This window comes from Numida meleagris, chromosome 2 (genome assembly GCF_002078875.1).
Source record: "Numida meleagris isolate 19003 breed g44 Domestic line chromosome 2, NumMel1.0, whole genome shotgun sequence".
Taxonomy (NCBI): domain Eukaryota; kingdom Metazoa; phylum Chordata; class Aves; order Galliformes; family Numididae; genus Numida; species Numida meleagris.
This window is the reverse complement of record NC_034410.1, coordinates 37,767,199-37,788,930: the sequence shown is the minus strand read 5'-3', so window position 1 is coordinate 37,788,930 and position 21,732 is coordinate 37,767,199. Positions and strand designations below refer to the sequence as shown.

The window sequence follows — 21,732 nt, the reverse complement described above, 5'->3', positions numbered from 1 at the left end:
AGGGGATTACTGGAAATATGCATTGTGCCGCATTCGTTCTGTAATTGATTTCCCACATATTTGTGTTTTGTAATAAAATATGACAGCTGCTCCATCACCATGTTACTCTCTGTTCTTTTAATGAAAACAGCTTAATTTTACAAAATGTGCCCAGGAGATATGTCTATGTCTGCAGCATTGCCAATACTTGTGAATTTTATCAAGGGGCTTGTTGTTAGTTAAAGCTAACATTTTAAGTGTAACCAGATGCATGAGGAACCCACCAGGCTTTACAACAAAGCCAAACAAAATCATTCCCTCTCCCCAAAGACTGTATTGATATTAAACACTCCAAAGACTAACCACTGCTGGACAAACAAAACAGCACTAACATACACTGGGGCTCAAAACCTCGACATTTAGACCAGAGCCCTGAATTCTGAGGGTATGACTGGGGAGTGGCACACATGCAGATGGCCTGCCTGCACCTGCTGGTTTTTACCCAGCTGGCTCTCTTCTCAGTGGGCTCCACAGGCCCATCTCCACAGCACCCCATCTTCTATGGGTGCTTGCTCTGTGTCTATAACTACAAGATGGCAAAAATGCAGGCAAACACTGGACACCGCAGGAATAAGAGGAGATTTGGATTCAGTGTCACCTACAGCATTTATTAAAGACTGAATGACAACACAGCTTGATTCATGTTCCTCAGGGTACTGTTTCTGAGAGAAAATTAAGCGCAATACGGGAAAATGGCAAAGTGGAAAAGCAGCAGAGTCAGGGGTGTCTACAGAAATAATGTAAGGCATGCACCAGAAAACAAAGGGTAGGACACTGAATGTTTTTTATGAGTTGATGAGGTGCACACCTCATGCTACAAATGGCTTCAGTTTCCTCACTGAAGGTTTGACTTTCCAACTGAGAGAACTCCGACCCTGCTCCGGTAAATATTTTAAGGATGTACTTGACTTCAGTTGTGTGAACAGCCACTCACTGAAATCAATTCTGTGCTTTGCTGGATCAGGGCTGGGATGCTGAGCATCTCCATGGAGTAAAGTCTAACCTCAAACACCATCAGTTCATATGTCTGCAGTAACAGAGACTCTAAAGATGCCAAGAAAAGTGGACAGAAAAGGTAAAGATATACCTCATTGTGAATCATAGAATCACAGAATCATTAGGGTTGGAAAAGACCTCGAAGATCGTCTAGTCCAACTGCCAGCCCATCACCACCATGCCCACTAACCCAAGTCCCTCATTGCCACATCTACACAGTTCTTGAACACCTCTGGGGATGGTAACTCCCTGAGCAGCCTGTTCCAATGCCTTATCACTCTGAGAAGAAATTTTTCCTAATATCCAACCTGAACCTCCCCTGACACAACTTAAGGCCATTACCTCTTGTACTATTGATGTTACCTGGGAGAAGAGGCCGACCCCCACCGCTCCACAGCCTCCTTTCAGGTAGTCGTGAAGGTTCTGTGCTAGCAATGTAATTGGGTGCTGGAGAGTTGCATCCCCCAGCTATTTTACAAATCTTTTCCTAAAGCCAATGTCCTGCCCAACTTGCTCACTGGATCCCACAGCAGAGCACAAATGCAGTCCTACACACTGAAAAAAACACCAAGAACTGACATGTACATCTTGAGTGCTCCGAACTGCCACTGCACTCCAGAAGTAAATCCTAATCACTGCTGTACTTAGGAGATAAAAGAGCTCCTTAGAAAATTATGTAAACTCCTACACAACCGCAAAAAGCAATAAGCCTTTGTAATAAAGCCCCATTTACTTATAGCTCTACGATTGACAAATTTGCTTAACAGGCAGCCTCAGCAACTACTTATCTCAATAGCTTTGAACTCCTCGTGGAAGACAAACACGTTATTTAGGCCAGTCCTCAGAACAGCTGCCAAGAGCTCCCAGATACACGGAGATAACTCATGCAGGAATCCGGCCACTGCTCCTGTGCTACACCACACAGCTCTTCCTTCAGTTAGACCTGAGGTCCTTTCCCTTCCAAAAGCCATACAGAGAAGATTGCTGGTCAGTCCACACCACAAACTGGCCCATCTGTCCTGTCTCTTTGCAGACACAAATCACTGAAGGGTAGGAAGAGCAAAAGGGGAGAATTAACATGTCCTGAGAACTAATAGTTGCTCACTGTTAGCTTTTTCTATTATTCTGATGGTCTTTGCAATAACAGTAAAACCCAAATAACATTTATCTTCTTGCTTTGTGTGTACTTCTTATATTTTCTACATTTGTCTAAGGCTGCGTCAGACCTAGTGGTATTTCTATATTCCATGTAAGACAACACAATAAAGTGCATCTGACATATAATGCCCAGGCTCCAAAAATATAAAGAATTTCATCAATGTTGAACTATTAAGCAGATTTAACTACATCTATAATTCAACTCAAAAAAAAAAAAGAGAGAAAAAGATGAAGACAATACTCTGCTTAAAAGAGTTAAATAAAAACACATAAACACACACATTTACACAGTAAATTTCAAAGCCATCACTGCTCGGGGAACAGGAACTGTCACACTGCATGTGGGAATGGTTTTGGATTACAGCTTTTGCTTATATTACATAAATCACACCTTTTTGTATCTTGGTCTTTACATGCATATGATCACATCAATCCCCGAAGCAATTCCACTGCCTTTTAATGATGATACGCAAGAGATGAATCTATGTCACAGTTAATGCTGTTGTGGAAAACTCAGGTTATGAATTTCATTACTTGGGCACTAAATTCTGACTCCATGGCTGCATTATTTAAGAGCTCCCAATAGGGGACAGTATGGAAGTTCATTTGCCCCGTGAGAAATACTTGAAGTTACAAAATTCAAACAAAAATAAGGTGTGTGAGGGGAAGGAGAATGAAGAAGGTTGTACCTGTTTGTGTGGGTAAGCCACATTGGCATGCATCTCAACACTGCTTGGACAGCTGAGCGACACACGCCCAAGCCTGAGCATGTCTGCTCCCATCTGTCTTCCCATGACAGTTTCCGTGTCACCTCCACACACGCTGGTACAGGCATTTCCACACCCAGAAAGCTGCAGAGAAACCTGGCAGGGCTTGTAAGCTGGAGAAGGCACTTTCTGATGCCTTAACGTTGAAGATCAGCCCCTACCCTCCGATGCTCGCCCACTGCCTGATGGAATAAGGTGCTGAACATCATCGCCGGTCCCTTCTCTGCCCTGGCCTGTCTGCTCCCTTTACCCTAGGTCTCCCACTGCCTTCAGTACATTTTCCCTCCTATGCTTGAAGCAATGAGCATGGAATGGAAGCTGTAGGAGGGATGGATGCCATTTTTCAAGAAAAGCAGGGTCTGCTGTAGGTGAAGCTAAGGATAGGAAAGGCATGTACAAGCTTCCCTTGGAGAACTCTGGAGGACTCCAGCTCTCTCATTTAGCAACCATCCAGCAATTCTTGTGCTTGAGCAGGTTTATTTCAGGCATGCCATAATGCTGGGAATTGTCCAATCTTAAACACAGCGCCTTCAGGTCCACCAAATCCAGTCACCACTTGGCCAGCTGAGTCTGGGATCTAGCCCAAGAGATTCAGGTGGTTTCTGGATCATCAGGGAAAATTATGGCATGTCAAGTTCTCGTGTTCCCGTTTGTCAAAGGTGGCAGAAATGTGTGCCATGGAAAAGATCCTGCAGCTCATGACACCATTTTTCCAACTGCTTGCATAACCTTTGCTTCCCCAGATGCCCGAAGATAGTTTGACAGTACCTTTCATGTATTATAATGATTAATCAGCTATACATTCATGACTTGAAATGTGACCATTGCTGTTTTGCCTCTTAGAGGTCCCCGTGACCTTTTACAGCTTTGTAAAGTTACCAGTTAACTGTTTTTGTTCCTGTGCTGACAACTACTAGTGCTTCCAGTTAGTTTGCATTCCTGCAAAACCACACGTCTCTTGTCCTTAAACATTTCTAAGTTATTTGTTAAGCTAACAAATCTCAGAAGCACCACAAAGCACAGGGGGTAAGTTGGCAATTGCACAATGCTCTGCTGCAAAGGCAGAGCATCAGCCTCAGCACGCACACGTGGCACCATCTATCCGCCATTGCCACCTCCAGGGCTGCTGTCCCACTGGCTCCGTGGCACTTTGGGAAGCCATCGGTTGATCCACTGCAGAGGGCCAGCAGCCCTGGCTGGTGGAAATGGCAGGCAAATGGTGCCAAGTGTGCGTGATGAGATTGATGCTCAGCCTTGCAGCCACGGCTTCCAGAGTGCAAACATGCAAGTCTTGCATCCTGACACCCAAATCCTGACATCCAAATTCCAGCTGCTAAAAATTTCTAATTCTGGCAGATTAGCAGTTGTGGACAATTTCAGTCAAAGACGCGAAATGCTTCACTGCTGCCGCTGCCAAGCTTCATCTATCAGGATAAACACCCAACTTTCCCCAGACACCATGCATCTCCTTTCTCCCCATCATCCTTTGACAAACTGCACTCCCTGTAACTAATGCAAGAACGCCTCTCCCAGCAGCCACCTTAGCAAACCTTGAATCCAGAGAGACCTAGCACCCCAGAACAGGACAAGGAACCAGGCTCTCCATCCCCACAGATGAAGCCAGCACCTCGCTACACAACACAGAAGGCTCTCCCATGCACCAGAGCTGATGGCTGCAGGCACAGAATTGGGGACCTACTAACACATGGTGATCTAGGAGGTTGTTTTTCCCTCTTTGAAGGGAATACTACACAGCCTTCTCCTGTCACAAGGGGATCAACACAGGATGAGAATTAACAAGTATAACTTGTATAAGCTCCAAGCCATCCCCATCATAAGAAAAAGAACATAAAAAACATCTTGAAAGCAACACAATCACGCCTGACAAACTGAGATGCCATCAATTCAGAATGATAAGAATCCTATTCATGTTTTCACAGCAATACAATTGCAAGCCAAACATAGCATTAAAATATGCAGAGCACTAGGTAGTTATTAATGGATTGGCTTTCCTAGGTCATGATTTCCAGATGAAATAATGTTTTCTTTCAGGCAAAACTGCTCGGTCTTTAAAAACAACAGGAAACTATCTTAAAACAAATTCTTATGCCAAAGTTGAGCTTTGACATATGGGGAATGATCGGAGGCAATGCACGTTTCACGTTAAAAACTCTTCTTCCTAATGGACAAAGCCAGTTACAAGTACACAGTCTTGCAAGGAGCTTCAAGTACAAAAACAAACTGCATTGAAAATCGCATATTTTGTGGCTGATTCAGAGAAACCAACAAGGTAGCTGTCTGGTGCAATTGTCACAAGAAAACTTCTAGAGTTAAGTGAGATAGTATTTCTCTACAGACGCGTATCGAAATTAGCAGGAGAGCAGAGAGAAACAACCATGAAGGAAATTTCATGAGAACCTGGCATGCTACCATTTTCCCCCAGGCAAAGAACGAGGACATATATTAAAGCCTTCAAACCTGCCCCTGGTTTCCTGTTGAGAAATACTGCTCAGCTATGGCAGGCGTGCCTTGAGCACACTCCAGGAACCTCTGACATTAGGCCCTTCAGCTCCTCAACACGAGTCAGCGCCACAAGCCCACAGGACATCATCCTGCACGCTGCCTTCACCTATGCGGGCTCTTCCAGTCACTGGTAGCAGGTTTTTTCCTGAAGAAGGTGAATCTGAACTCTGCCTTGCAGCTTTGTATTATTCATTACATAATTGCTATGTTTTATTAGAAATATGATCTATTATAACCTTGAATACAGTAACTTAAATGACATTGAAAATTAGATTATTCTGATTATTAGAGAAGTGGGAAAGGTACTAAACATTTGTAAGACTGATAATCAATCAGTGTATCCATCTGAGTGCAATAAAAATCAATCAGGAGCTAGTGCGTTTAAATCTAATTTTTTAAGCATGACATTTTCTTCTGAGTTTCTTTTTTAAATGTCACCCTCTTCTACAACAGTGATTGATTCTATCCCCAGGGACGGTTAACTCCAACTGTTTTATTCAAAGCACAGGGATCCTCTATCCACGTTCTTCTCTAAATATCAAATTAGTCACAACAATAATATTTTCATCAAAATGTGAATTTCAGAAACACGCATTCATGTATTCAAAACAGTAAGATACATGATCTAAATTGGTTCAAATAACAGTTTGCTTTTAACTAGCAAACAACGTATTTTAAAATGGAAAATGATGCGATTTTTTGTCCCTTAAGTTCCTTTTTTTTCCCCCGTGAAACAGAAGGCCAAGGATTTGCTTGTTTAAAACATAATTCATGTAGAAATGTTTCAGCAGTGAGCAATGAATCACTAGCTATAGGGAGTCCATGAGTAATTACCTATGCCTCCAAAATAACCTTATTAGGCTATTGTAAGTATAGGGTAGACCTTTGATACCTATAGCCTAAGGGGCTCTATTTTTCCATTCATGCACAGGGGATTTATATGGTTATATCCTATTATAACCGACGAAAGCAACACATCTCCCATTTATGTATGAGGATAACTGCGGGGTTAATATATCAAGAACTGAGTTAAAAGAACAGGTTTCATTATATGAATGAATGATACAAATGGATGCTCTACAGCTTTATTTAAATGGCCTGAAACTTGATCTGTGGTTTCAAGGATTCCATCAGCCTGAAAATTTTATTTTTGACATGAAATTTGGCACCTGCTATTGTCACAGCCCTGAAAAATTAGTAGATGGAATGAGCAAACAAGGAGTTTCTGCTCTCCTGAAAAACAATACTAATTTAACTCAGATGTAGTACCAAAATAACCAAGCCAGTGCAGAACAATAAGCTGAGAGAAAAACCCACTGAAGGCAGCAGAGAGGTATGACTTTTGTATTCTTTTTCTTCTTTTTTACTTTACTATCATTTTCAAAGTAAGTATGAATGGCATAGAATATATATATGTATTAATGCTTGCTTCTTAAACAACCTTCTTTCTGCTTTTAAGACATACGAAAAGAAAAAAAACTGTCATACTTTGCATATCTAGAACTGACACTGCAAGACCTGAAACCAAAAGAAAAAACCCAACTGGTTCTGAATGCCGATTTGGCTTGAATGTTGAAGGAAACCTAGAGAAGGCTCCATAAAATACTTCAGCTAGGAAAAAAAAACAACAACAAAAAATACCACCACCAAAAAGCTTGTAAACTGCTTTCAGGCCCATGAATATACTGATAAAGTCTGCCTGCATATTGACTATGTCATTTTGGGGCTGGCTCCAGTTCTGTAGAACATGGCCAACAAATTAACGCATAAAAATCAGGACTCCAGAAATACAAATGGAAACACCCCCTACAAATCAGGTCCTAAACAGAAATGAGAAATTAAAAATCTGAAAAGCTGTAAAGATAGAAAAACAGCAAATACGTGAAACAAAACTAGCAGAAATGGTGTTTTGAAGCATGCAGGTGTGGTAGGCAGATGAGACAATAAGTGGAACAGCTTAGTCAGAGCCAGGATATACGGAGCACAAAATGTGTATCGTGGGCTGAACTGAAAGCAGAATCCTTCACCTCCCTTCTGGTTTCCCTGCTGCATGTTGCAATCAAACTAGATGGAGAAATATGATTACAAATTTAACAATAAACTGTTCAGATAGCATTTTCCCTGAGAATTCCATTCTCAGCATGCTTTCATGTCATCAACTAATTGCCACCATGAAATAGGATAATCCAGAAATTTCTAGAAGCTGGAGATTAAGGAAATACCAAAGGTTAGCTTTAACAATTTCAGGCAAAATAAATAACGAGTATTTCCCATGAAGGCCCAGCAACATATTTGCAATGGAAATAACCCAGTCATACCCACTGATAAATCACTCGCATTTCCATGTGTATTTCACATAATCTTGAAGGTACTTAACATAGCCAGAAATTCCCATCTGTGGGATGGATCTTCTCCACAGGCAGGTCTCACAATGTCTCCATTCAGCTAGTGATGCTGTAGAACGAAATCTATGCAAGTGTCATTCCCTTCTCTTTCAAGTCCTGCCCCAACTATCTCCCAATATTCTGCACAAAATCAGTCACTTCCTTCTCTAGCTGTAAAAGTAATTATCATTATTAAGATCTACCACACCACTTGTAACAGGCTTTGCAGAGTAATAGCATCATCTGCTGGATGTTGCCAGTCATCCCTTTCCCTGGTCAGTGCAGAAACTGGAAGGAGTTTTGGGAATCAATCATTCCATCCTGAAAGCTTTCCCAAACTTGCAGGGCTTATGCAGGGAAATGAAGTATCATTGTGGTTACTGTCTACTTTTTCATCTGCCAAAAACCCAGCGGATTTACTAGTAACTTCTTCAGCTGTCCAGATAAAATTCTGTATACCGCTAGTTAAACTGAAATAGTCTGGGGAACAGGGCAGCTCTTATGGAACAGCGGCGTCTAAACACATCAGCTGAAAATATACACAATCACAAACGCAATGTGATTATTCTTCCTTTTCCTTACAGCTGAAGTGCCTAAACGTATACACAGCGGTTGAAAAACACTTCTAAATGGTCAGTCTGACATCAAATTTCTATTAAGCTACACCACAAAAAAAATAGTACAGTTGTTTTTCACAGGCTGGGTAAAGAAAAACTCCTCAATTTCAAACTCTGAACATTCAGTCAGAAGTCACTACGAGCCCATTAAATCTGTCTCATCTGATTTTAGCTGTTCAAGTGCCCTTTTGAGCTACCTTCGCAAAGCAACTGCCCTTTTGACTACAGTCTTGAAGTCTGGTACACTAACTCTTTATGGATAACCGATTACAGGTAAAAATATCCCAAACTTGACCTTTTTTCTTCAGGGTCACCAAAAGGTAAAACAGTCTACTCATCTACAAATATTACATTAATTTCTCTTATGAGACAGTCATGGTAGTAGGATGGCTTGCAACTGGGAGAACTTCGGGTTATACAGTGTCATCAATTCAATTTGTTGGACATTATCCGGAATTGCTGATGGCAAGGAAAGTGCACAGCTGTAAACTAAAACCAGACACTGCACTGTTTCTGCCCGCTATCTGGCCTGACTATAGCACTTCATACTATGTGCTGCAGCTATTTTATTTCTCATCCTAACAGGCACAAGCAAAAAGTACTTGATTTGCTTGCAGTTTAACTGGAAAGCTACCTATCGTGACAAATTTCAACTTCTTTTCTGACACCGCCAACATTTTTAACAACATAGTTTTCCATAACAAGCACATTCAGTATAATGAATGAGTTTCAGCTATTGTACAAATCACACAGAATCATAGAATTGCAGAGGTTGGAAGGGACCTCAAGAGATCATTAAATCTAACCTCCCTGCTAAAGCAGGTTCCCTACAATAGGTCGCACAGGCAGGCATCCAGACAGGTCTTGAACATCTCCATAGAAGGAGACTCCACAACCTCTCTGGGCAACCTGTTCCAGCACTCTATCACCCTTACTGTAAAGAAGTTCCTCCACATGTTTGTATGGAACTTCCTTTGTCCAGTTTTAGACCACTGCTCCTTGTCCTATCACTACACACCGCTGCAAAGAGCCCGGTCTCATCCATTTGCCTTCCACCTCCCTTCAGATATTTATAAACATTAATCAGATTCTCCCCCAGTCTTCTTTTACCCAGGCTGAACAGACCCAGGTTACCCAGCCTTTCTTCATACAGGAGACGCTCCACGCCCTTTATCATCTTTGTGGTCCTTCGCTGGACTCCTTCAGGAGATCCCCATCATTTTTGAACTGAGGAGCCCAGAACTGGACACGGTATTCTACATGTGGCCTCACTAGGGCAAAATAGAGGGGGAGCATCACCTCCCTTGACCTGCTGGCCACACTTTTTTTAATGCACCCCACGATAGCAGTGGCCGTTTTTTGACCACAAAGGCACACTGTTGGCTCATGGCCAACCCATTGTCCACCAGAACACCCAGATCCTTCTCTGCAGAGCTCCTCTCCAGCAGGTCAGCCCCTAACCTGTACTGATGCATGTCGTTATTCCTCCCTAGGTGTAAGACTCTGCACTTGCTCTTGTTAAATCTCATCAGGTTCCTCCATGCCCAACTCTCCAGTCTGTCCAGGTCTTGCTGAATGGCAGCACAGCCTTCTGGTGTGTCAGCCACTACTCCCAGCTTTCTATCATCTAACTTTCTGATTATACATGATAAAACAAATTGTATGGACAGTAAACAAAAAGGCTATGGTTGGGGGTTAAAAAAGGAGGTGAGCTGGAAGCACCCCTTCCCTGTGCTCATACATTACCACTCAGCACACAAAGCAATGGCTCCCGAAAAGGATGAGCCAAAGTTCAGCAGCAACACCACAACTGTGTGCCACCTGCATTTTTACCTTTCATTACAGCTGGTTTTATGCAGTGAATACAGTCTGAACCCAAAAAGTGTTCATTCCTATGTAATTCACCAGCACTAAAAATAACAGTCCCAACTTATCACCACTACTGCTTTAGTTGTGTAGTGGTGCTACTCCAGTGATCTCAGCAGAGTCCTATTAGTGTAAAACTACAGTAACATAGTGAGAGATCAGATCTAATATCTGTTTCTGCAGATGGATAATACCGCATTCATAGCTAAGTTTCATTTCTTTGTTTAGCCCTCAAGGCTAAATTTCACATTCGTACCTCCTGGTGTCTTGTGCAATTGTGTAAAGGTGCATCTAGCGAGAGAGCTGCCAACTGACAACACATCTGAAGAGGCTTGCGTGCACTGTGTATTTCATCAAGCACAAAGAATACATTGCCTCGTGCAACCATAAATTGAGCTCATGAAAGCAGAGGAACCGTTGTTCCAGATGTGTTTTGAGAAAGGGAGCTGTAGTCCTGAACACAGCACTAGCCTGCGTTACAGCCTAGGCAGCTTGCAGCCCTGGCCTCCCACTAAGCCAGGGATAATAAAATCAAACAAAGAGCTCAGCTACTATTTACCTATTGCTCTGAAGGCAATGTAGAAAACCCGACGTTGTGAACTCACAGAATGTTTTTCTTAAGGACAAAAGCTTGTTGATGCTTAAAAAAAAAAAAGAAAAAAAAAGAAGATTGGGAGGTTATTTCCATCTCTTGATGCTTTGAGGCAGCCCAGCAGCCTGACACCGCGAGACAGGAAGGGAAGCACTGCATTACTTAGCCAGGTGGACCTAAGAGCACCAGAAGAGCAGTTAAAAAATATATTGTTGTGGCTTCACATCTACATGCAGTCCTGCGCAGCTGGTGGGCACGTGCCAGCATCTGCCCGTGGACATTGTTCTGAAACTGGGTCTCATTTTTTGAATTAACAATGCTTGCCATTAGAATGGCTTGGTCATAATACCGAAAGTATGGTCTCATCAAATGGTAAAATGGCATGCTCAAAAACTGCATTTTGAATTTTCTTCCCAAAAGCTGAGCAACAGGAATAAAAAAACTGTAAATAAGTTTGAGGAAGGGCTTTTTTTTTTTTTTTTTTTTTTTTAAACTACACTGTCCTTTTCCACAAACCTTAACCTAAGACTGAGGTCAGGGGGTCGCTTTTTACTCCCAGCCACAGGATCTTCAGCTCTCTGTAGAAGGCTAACCTGAGCTGCAGCATGCTCCCTGGTCAATGGGAATAACACATGCTGGCCGTGCGGGGCTGGGAGCGCTTGGCTGGCCACGTCACCAGCTTCCCGTAAATGCAGGGCTGAAGCTGGCGGCTGACACAGGTAAACAAATTAATTCAACTCTGACATCTTGCTGCCTGCTCTGAGACGCTGCACAGGCGAGTTGAGGCTCTAAAAACTCTCCTGGCCTCTCAGCCACAGATCATGCCTGGGGTCTCTGATTTTGGGATAGCACCAGGTTTACTGCGACTCTTCAAAGAAATGTGTAGCAGACAAAGGCTGTTGCTTGTGTGTTTAATAAATACTGTTCTATCCATAATTCACACGCAGAAATGCTGCTTTTCATGTATGAACACAGCTCCTCCAGACATCTGCACTCGTGCTTTATGTCGTGGCAGGAGCATTGTGGCAGCACGGGGTCTAATTCCCTCAACACACCTGCAGAAACCCCAGCTGCTTCAACGCTCGTGTTAGGACATGAATCACTCCACATGCCTGCACCTAATTATCAGACCAACTATTTTGATATATTCTATCTTTTATGTACAATGACAAAGAAGTTCTTTAAAATATGTTCCAACTATTCTTCCATTAAAAAAAAAAAAAACTGTTTTCTTATCTGGGAGTTAAGTTCTAAAACAGTAAGAGTAAGTGGTCCGGATTACTTACAAAAGAAGGCATGGTAGCAACTATGGGACTGGCTTAGAGAACTTAATTCTGCCAGACAAGGTCAAGTAACATCAAATCCTGATTCCTCCGTAAGATTTTTTTAAATATCTCCAGTAATGCCAGCACATAACCTTTCCACATTAAGTGCTTTCACAGCACACCAGACCAGTCAGAGCTAGTGATCATAGAAGGAGCAAGGCAGACAGACACTTGTTTCCAGGAAACAGCAACATACTAAAAAAAGAAGCCTTTTTATTGTTGATTTGAAATCAGAGTGATTACTGTGGCCTCTGCAACTTCCACTGCAAGCCCTTACTGCACACAAGGGAGTTCGTTTTCAGAAGGCAAACAGGCAGCAGGTCACCACAGAGTTAACTCAATAAAATAATAATTTCTACTTGGATAAACTGACCTAGTTTTCCCAGACTTCTCTATGAAAACAAAGGATGCAACTTGGACACGAGATGACGTCTGAAATGGAAGCCAAGGGCTGGGTAAGGAGCCTGGACTCGATGCATAGCCAGCCCTTAATTAAATGAGGGTGGTGGTCCCCAGTGGATAGAAACCTGCATCACAGACTGCTGCACAGTATAGGATTAATTGGAATTACTGGCAGTTTCTACTCACACCTTGTCTTCCTAGCCTTCAACAACATGGGACTCATCACACACAGGTTGGGCACCTCCTTCCAGTAAAGATGGACTTCTGAAAAGCCCTTTTAGGAGAAGTCCTCAGGATATTGCTCCTGGGGAATCACGGATGGTTAGCATGGGCTGCAAGTTGAGATTTTCAAAAGCATAGCTTTCTTCATTTCATGAAAGAGCCAATGAACAGCTGCGGGACTGCCCCAGGGCCTCAGGCCGCATGGCAGACATGTCACAGGCAAGTCTGGGAGGCACAGCTTGGAGAACAGGAACCAACAGGGATCCATCCCAGCCCCCTTGTAACTCATCCCAAGGTTTTGTAAATCTGAACAAACCACGATGCTAACAACTATGCGTTTTGGAATTCAAGACAGTGTTACTTTTCAGCAAAATGCTGTTGTGCTGGAATTCCTCCAACCAGCTCAAGTTAAACAATTTGCCCTGAGTGAATGTTCAGTGGAGGGAAAACCTAAACTTATGAACAGAAAGAGGCCATATTCCCCCTCTTTTCTAATCCATCGCACAGCATTAGATTAAATACTCATTAAAATTATATATAATGAACTGTTAAGACTGGGATATCTAGTGATTCCCCTTAATTGTCTTACTCTTTCTACATTTCCTGGTTTCCAGGGAGTATTTTTAAAAGTTCCTCGTCCATTATTGCAAGGCTCATTAACCACAGGGTCATCCCCCCACCTCATACCCCCAGCCAAGAAAAAAGACCCCAAAACTCACAGGGATTAATCCTGCATACCTTGGGGGAGGCAGCTAGTGTGTCTGTACAGTTTTAAATATGTTCACACTGCCATGCATAAATACTAGTAGGAAAAATGTTCCTAATAAACAAACGGAATAGTTATAACTGACTTAGAAAACAGCAGGAAAAGTTGCCAAAAAAAAGTTTTGACTCTAAGTACAAGGAGGATTTCAGTCCTCAGTAGATTTAAAAATATTTCTGCTTATTCCCTTCTCTCCCTGTGTACTTTTCACTTTATTATGGGAGAGAGTTGAACATAATGGAGTTGCTTCACCTCAGTAACAGCTATCTTCCTGCCTTTGTTTTCTTTTTTTTATTATTTGCATCCCTTTTCAATTTAAAATTATTTTCTGGATGTTCTGACTTAATATCAGTGTTAAAGTGAAGAGGCATTCAAAGAGAAAAATAAAAGTACTTATATATTCAGCATCTCTTTCAAATTACAGAAGGAGGAAAACCAAGCATCCTCCTTGTAGAAGGAAGCTGTCAAAGGGTTCTATCGAATTAACAGTTCTCTATGTCCCTTGTTACAGGCATCTGGACTGTATGAATTTGATCCCTCAGCTCTCAATGGGATAATCAGATGGCACAACACTGTACAACATGCACTACAAGACCAAAAGCTCTGAGCTCTTGTCTTCTGTGCTCATCTTTCTGAGACTTCTAATTTGAAACTCAAGAGCTCTGGCTTGCTCCCTGCCTAGTGAAGACAGATCAGCATCATTAGAGAACAATTCACTAAACTCTTAATATGCCATCTTCCAGTATCAACAGTTCTTCTGTATCAAAACAACTTTGATGAAATTTCAGAAGTCATACTTTTTTGAGTAGCTCTTCTATATCATCTCTCCACTAAAATCACAATAAACCATCTCACTGATTGCCTTGAAGCAGTGTTACAGCAAGCAAAACAGGGGTAAGGTAATCCTTGTATAGAAAGAACAGCTCACACAGTGAGGGATGCTGCACATGTAAGGCGCAACATCATGAAGGATGCTCACTGATTCATCTTCCGAGGCCTCCTCTATTGATGCATCTGTGCCACAAAATGACTAAAACTTATGCAATACCAGCTTTAGTCTTCTTGTATGTAGAGAAAACTCTCATGCATTAGTGAAAATAAACATATTATATTTAAAACTCTGAAAAATTATTTTCTGTCTTTACTGGGTCACTGGGACATCCTCTAAATGTACACAACATATGAAAACGACTAGAAGTACTGTGCTCCTTCAGAGAATATGTAATTCATGAAACGTATGGTATGAAACATAACGGTACTCCCATAAACCCACACAATTCTTGTCAATTTCCATTTTTTCACATCTCTTCCATTGTGTTATTACTTCCATAACACATGAAATAGTGAAAAGCGTTAATTGGCTAGGTAGAGTTAAAAGAAAAGAAAAGAAACCAGAACTTTGTTCAGAACAGATGAGAAGCAGTAGATTTGCAGCAGCACTCCCTGTACAAGGGTTGACCAACACTGGTAAAGCTGCTAATGACTGAAACAGAAGGAGAGGTAACAAGTGAGAACAGCACCTCCAGACTGACCAGAAAACCAAGGCACTATATTCTCTCTCACTCTTTCAGCTGCACTGTGTTCTCTTCATCAAAACTATCCACTGCTGCCTAATGAATGAAGCAAGTCTCTGCCATAGACAATGTAACATGGCACCCCGAATCATTTGAAGAATTGCAGGTGTGCTCATTTCTAACGAAGAGATGCAGTCATGCTTGCAGCATTCTTAAAAAGCTCATCTTCCAATATCACTCAATTTCTATCTGCAGTGTTATAAACTGTCCTCACTACTAAATTTTCCCTTTTGATTTAATGCTTTCTTTTCTGACTTTCATGTCATGGGAAGAATATCTAAGGTTTAAATTCATTGAGTTCTGACTCCAAGAAAACACTAAAGTTAGAGTTATCAGCCTACTTAATGTGGTAAAAAACAGTCCCAAATGCAAAATGCACAAGACCACGCCAGCGATTCTTCTTCCCACAAGTTTGAAGACTAAAAATGTTTAAAAATATAATGCACTGAAAACGATACAAATGTACCACGCTTTGTTAGTCTGTCATTTTAAATGGCTCGTAAAGTCCTCCCTCAGAGGATTTGACTTAAATCATTCATTAACTTGAGTCTGATGGCTTTGTCCTGGAAAGGGAGAAGAACATGAATTTCTCTAACGTAACCCAATTCCCTAACAGAAACAAAAACAACCTGATGAAATTCAGTTACTAACAGCATGTATCGTACCCGAAGCAGAAGCGTAAATAAATTAATTACCAAGTGAGCTCTGTCAGCAAAATTCAATTTTATGAGGAGTTTTTAAATTAACATTTCACTTGCTTAAAAGTTTTAAAAAAGAAAGCGAGAAAGAAAAGTAGGTCAGCATGTTTCCCCAGCATGTATTTTTGACTCCATTAAAACTGTCTGTCAGATGACTAACCAAGCCTGTAATCCAACTAAAAGCATGTTTGCTTTCTGTTGCACTTTTTGCCAGGGGAAAGGAAGAATTCCTCTCAGCTCTAACTCTGAAATTCGGATAAACGTCTCAAGGAGTCAGATAATTTTCTCACACTTACCTACCAAATCAATTTGTATCGATGATGAGCAACTGGTTATGGATTAATGACACTGAGAACAATCCCACAGATGACTAAATGCTCATTGGCCTTAGGCACTGCCTGCAGGGCTATACGCTACCATTTTTTTAAGTCAGTTTCAGAACTGCCTCTGTGTGACTGACAGACATTTGACTTAAGACTTAAATTTTTAAGACTTAAAAATTTAAAGCTTTCATAAATGTGACAACATGAGAACAACTACCAGAACAAGGTGGGCTGGGGCAAAACTGTTCCTGTTAAATTTTACTGGGCCAAAGTAAATTGAAAATCTCAATGCCTTATGATCTTTCTTTTGCTAGTATTAACATCAGAATGCTATTTTAGTTAGGATAAAGAAGGTGTTATTTCTCCAGCGTGTATGCCATCTAACTTTAAAAAATTCCGTACACTTTCCATGTGAACACTAAGGAACAGGAGATTAACTGTTCCAGTGTATTTTAAATTGAGCATGTGATACCAAGTCAAACAGAAAACAAATCAGGGCTATTTTTAGAGCACAGTCCTAGGGCTAGCATCCCTGTAGCAGGAGTTGCAATGTGTCAGCTGGCTTATCACAGGCATGGCAAGGGAAAACTCCCTCTGCTGTAACAATTCATACAGTGGATGAAAGCAAGCCTAAGAGTCTGACAGCAGCAGAGGGAAATCCATGGCCTCATCTACTTATGTGGAGATCTTCTTAACGAGTGTTTGTGAGCCTAGTGGTTTCCAAGAGGCTTCTTTTTATCTTCCACGCTATCAGTACAGGAGTCACTCCCACTGGGAGGTCAGCATAGTCTTTGCTTCTTTCATTCTGCAGAAAAACCCATCCTACACAAGAGCATCTCCAGGGAAGGCATCACCAGGAAAATGGAGAAGTTTGCAGATACAAATCATCACGAGGATGTGTGCATTCTCATATGTTCTTCTACAAGGAAGGACCAAACACGTGTCTCCTCTGATACTGAGTCCTCCAGGCACTTTTAGGTTGCCGCAGTTCAGACTTCCCAGAACTCTTGGGAACAATTTATGGCACTTCTCATGAACCTTGACTACTGCAGATAACATTTTCAGGTTGGCCTGACAACCAAATAAGCCATGTTTAGCTTCAAGGTCCAGGACACTGGCAATTTGCTCGTTCCCATACTGATATTTATCTCATCAACATTTCTCCATCGGTCAGATTCAACATCCAAAAATAAGAAAGGCATTCAAAGGGAGAAAAAAAATGCACAGCTACAGTCATCAGAGAAACCACAAGGTGCCAGTAGAAAGCACAATCGCATGGCACAGCGGCAATTAGGAGAAAGAGATGCATCAAAGATGCCCCATGCCCCCAAACAAGAAAATGATCTGAATGAGGAATAGGAAGCAGTGAACTGAGTGCATAAAGAAAGAATGGAAGCTCTGAAACAAAGCTTTTGAGGTCATGGGATTGGGGTCTCAGCCGTTATGTCTGCATGACCAAGCAAGCGTGGCCTCAGCCCTGTGCTTTCGAGCACATGAGCCAGGCAGGGACAGACTACCTCCAGATTTCCCATCTGCTCTTATAGCAACACTGCCTGGCACAAGGCAGAGAGGATAACACAGTGTTTTTTCTGCATGACAGCAGTTTGGATACTAAACTCAAGCGGTGGTAAAAGCCATCTACAATGAACGTATAGAGTCAGCGCGCTACAATAACCCCGCACACACATGCATGCCAAAATTAAAGTGAGGGACAAGAAATAACAGGAAAAGACCACAGAAATAATCAGACTCATGTGAAGTGAAAATATGCAGAGGTGTGAAATGAAAATTCTGAAGTTTCAGTGCCGCTAACCGTTCCCACAATAGAGCCAGACCTCTGGAGGAGGTGCCATGGGGCTGCCACAGGAACTGAACATCAACACAGACATGACCAGTCTATGGGCTTGGATCAGATGTGCTCTCTTTAAAGTAAGAAAGGGTTCAATCAGGTCAGAGGGCTTTAATAAAGCTGCTGAATAGTAACACGTACTTCACTTGAGTGTGCTGCAGATGTAGGCCCTGGCTGCTTTGAAGAAATTAGACTGTATGTGCTTTATACTTTTCTCTGGCTGTAATTATTTCCAAGTTTCACCTATATTGACAGAAAAGTTATGCATACAAGGTCTCCGTGTCATTCAGCTCAACTTCCTCCAAGGAGAAGATCAAGAGGCATTCAGAAAGTCCAGAAGTTCCTGACATCTAATTGACACCTTTTCTTTTCTTGAAGGGTATCTGTTTCAGAGCATTACCGGGTCCCACAGTGAAAGCAATTAGCACAGTACCTCCACAAGTGCCACAACTTTAATAAAACACCTTGTTAAGCAGAAGGTAAGAAGGGTGCACACTTGCAGTCCCATAGGATTAGAATTTACGGGCATGGACAAAGGCTGCGGAGAGCATCTGGCAACTTCCGCGAGGGTCCATGTTGTCATAGAGACCGCCGAGAGCAGCGGCAAGTTCACCGAGGCAGCCATACCTCAGTGAGTGAGTCTTAATGCAACTTCCAGCTGAGGACGTGCAATCAATCTCTGTGTGAGCTTATTGAAGGGATTCCCTTTATGCTTACTCAGTCCTCGAGAGCCCAGAATGAGGGAAAAGGTTTTAAGACGTATATATTTTATTACTTTTAAAGACAAGGCAAGGCCCAGTGCTTCCTTTGGATTAAAGGGAGGAGAGAAAAAAAAAAGATAACTGTTTCCTTTGAACAAAAAATTACGCAAAACATCAAAACTTGACAAAGACAGACAAAAAAAAAAAAAAAGGATGGAAAGAGTAGTTCTAGGGCAGCCAGGCTGGCCATGTACAATGCTGTCTCCCCTCTCCCCAGAGACTCCCCCACAGAGGCGGCCTCAGGGCCCAGCATCTCACTGCTGCCCTTCTCCCAGCCTGCTCTGACTGCCTCACTCCCTCTGATGCTATCAAATGCAGGAGGTCCCCTGTTCTCCCTCCTCTCTCCACGCCTTTCCCCCAACATGTCCCTCCCCAGTGGTGTCTGACCCCTGGGTTATTTCCCTGGGGACAGCAGCACCTCTGCCCCTCTTCAGGTCCCTGCTCCTGCCTCCGGGCTCAGTTCCAACACTTGGGAGGTTTGGAGCTGACAGAAAGAAACACAGAAACAGTGCCAAGGGTTGTTTAGTGGCTGGGGTCTTCAATTCTTAGCTTACACAATTTTCTAAGTGAGGAAGAAAAAACATAAATGTTGCAGCGCTAGCATGCTATGATTTAAAGTTGCAGCTATTTGCGTAATGCCTGAAAGGCAATGAGCAGAAGAGAAAAGAGAACTTCAGGACTCTATTTGTACTTCTTAACATTTTAGGATATAAAGATCAGACTAATTACCAAACAGTCTTGACTTGAGCAGGGTTCACTAATCACGCTCTGCATGAGAAATTAGGAGAGAATTTACTTAGCCGCATCATGAAAGGTGCCAATAAATTGTTCAGCTGGAGAGTTAACATAATAAAAAAAATCATTTTTTATGTTATTTTCTTTAGCAGTTTATTAATTGCTGCCTGAAATACTTTTCTGAAACACAACGAGCTGCAAATGAATTCATGGGCTATTAATCTGCTGTACATGGCACTGGAGGGAAAGCTCATTAGGTGAGTTGATGCAATTACTGCTATTACATAACCATCTTCACAGAACATAGAGTAAATTATGAATAATAACATTCAACCTAAGTTGCTCCTTCAAACATTAAAGCTGGCAAGTGAAAGCCATGCAAAATCGGGAGGAAAGGCTAAAACACAGAAGAGGGAGACCATTCTGAATAGAAAAAAGGAAAAGCGTATATGCTTCTTTTAAGACACCAAATCAGTACAAAAAGCAAAAGATGTTCCCTTAATGATGGGAAACAGCATGCAAAAAGTAGAAATCTGTCCTTTATGACAGAATATTAATTGTATATAAATCATTTTCAGCTATTAAGCACAGCAAAGTGTGTGTTATCTCTGGCAGAGGACAGAATGACACAAGAAAACTGTGTATTTTGTAGCAGGAAGACCCTTTATGCTGGTTTTGCTCTGATTTTAAAACTATCCCCCCCATCAGTGATACTGAGCATTTGTTGTTAACTTTTAAGTCTCCAGTTTCTCAAACTGAAAGAATAAACACAAATATCCTTATCTGATCAGAAACCAAAAAAGAAACATACAACCTTAATAAACAAAATGAAAGAACAGGGGTTGTATAGCTTGATCATTGTTTCTTCAATATCTATATACCCAAATTCTTAAAATTTCTTTGGTATTTTTACAGTTTATATCTTTCACCTTATAATACAAGCTCTGTAAAAAGGGTCATCATTTTCTTCTATCGAGATAGAAAAACTAGTCTAATCAGCTTGTAACATTTGGAGAGAAGTCCCAGAACAGAATTCAGGGTTTTCTGATTTCTACTCTGATCTTTCAGTCGTGCCTCTTGAGGAACCAATTCGAGTCAGTAGGCGAGGTAACTACTCTGGAATGTTTGAAAAAGCCCCCAGCCACTGTATGGTATTTAGGCAACTAGTTAAAAATCTAGCCCATAGGAAAACAATTCTTACATCTAGTACTTACTGCTGGGAAATAGAAAAAAAAAAAGAATAAAAAAACACTTCAGTTCTGAATTAAAGCATTTAAACTAAGATTCCATGCATTCTAATTAATTCATGTTAAAATTACGTTAGATCATCAGCATGAGCTTCCGAAATGCAGCTACACAGACTAGCCCTCTACTCAGCAACTCATTGGAGATGGAACTGCACTTCAGTGAGGAGTCTGGAAGAAAATGAAACAGGAATATACAGTAGAAAATATAAACATGACAGTTCTTCAAGTTGATGTTTCCTGGTTGCTGATTTAAACCAGAATTAAAGTAAGTAAATCAATCTATTATTCAGTAGCAGAATGTAATCATATGTTCTGAGAAGCATGGACATTTAAATATTATAAGACTTTGAAGTCTGCAACAAAAAGCAACACACATTTCTGAGCAAGCTTAAAAAAACAAGAAATACAGAACACAAAACCTGGATTCTTTCCACTTCATGGTAATTCCCCAGCATTCCCTGCCTTCCTCCTTTCTCTCCCTCCAGGGAGGTTAATTGTAAGCAGATTTACTAATCTGAACATTGCTTCAGTGCATTGAAGCAATCTGGAACAATAACTCTGTGCCTTTATAAACATAATTTTGCTCTATTAGAGCTCACTGCAGATGAGGCTGATGCCAGCACAGAGGGCTTTTCTGCACTACACCACAGTACATGGGTTGGGTGTGTGTCTGATAGGGACCCAATGGTTCATCAAGCACAGTGAAAATGCTTGCAGGCTACATTTTGTAAAAGAGGGAGGATGGAAGTGGAAGAGTTGCTAGGCTAAGCCGAGCAGTTGTGGCAGAAGGAAGCTTCATTTTCCTTCCCCTGTACCAGGGAATAAATCCAGTTTAGGTTTTCCTTAAGGGTAGGTTTCACCTTACAAACTATACATTCCAGCATCCTGATT

At 41.6% G+C, this 21,732-nt stretch overlaps 1 protein-coding gene across 7 annotated transcripts in view; it reads right to left on the bottom strand.

The window, feature by feature from the left end:
- RARB (retinoic acid receptor beta) overlaps positions 1-21,732 on the bottom strand; it is a 326,955-nt gene that overhangs the window by 19,122 nt on the left and 286,101 nt on the right. The window lies entirely within an intron of this gene.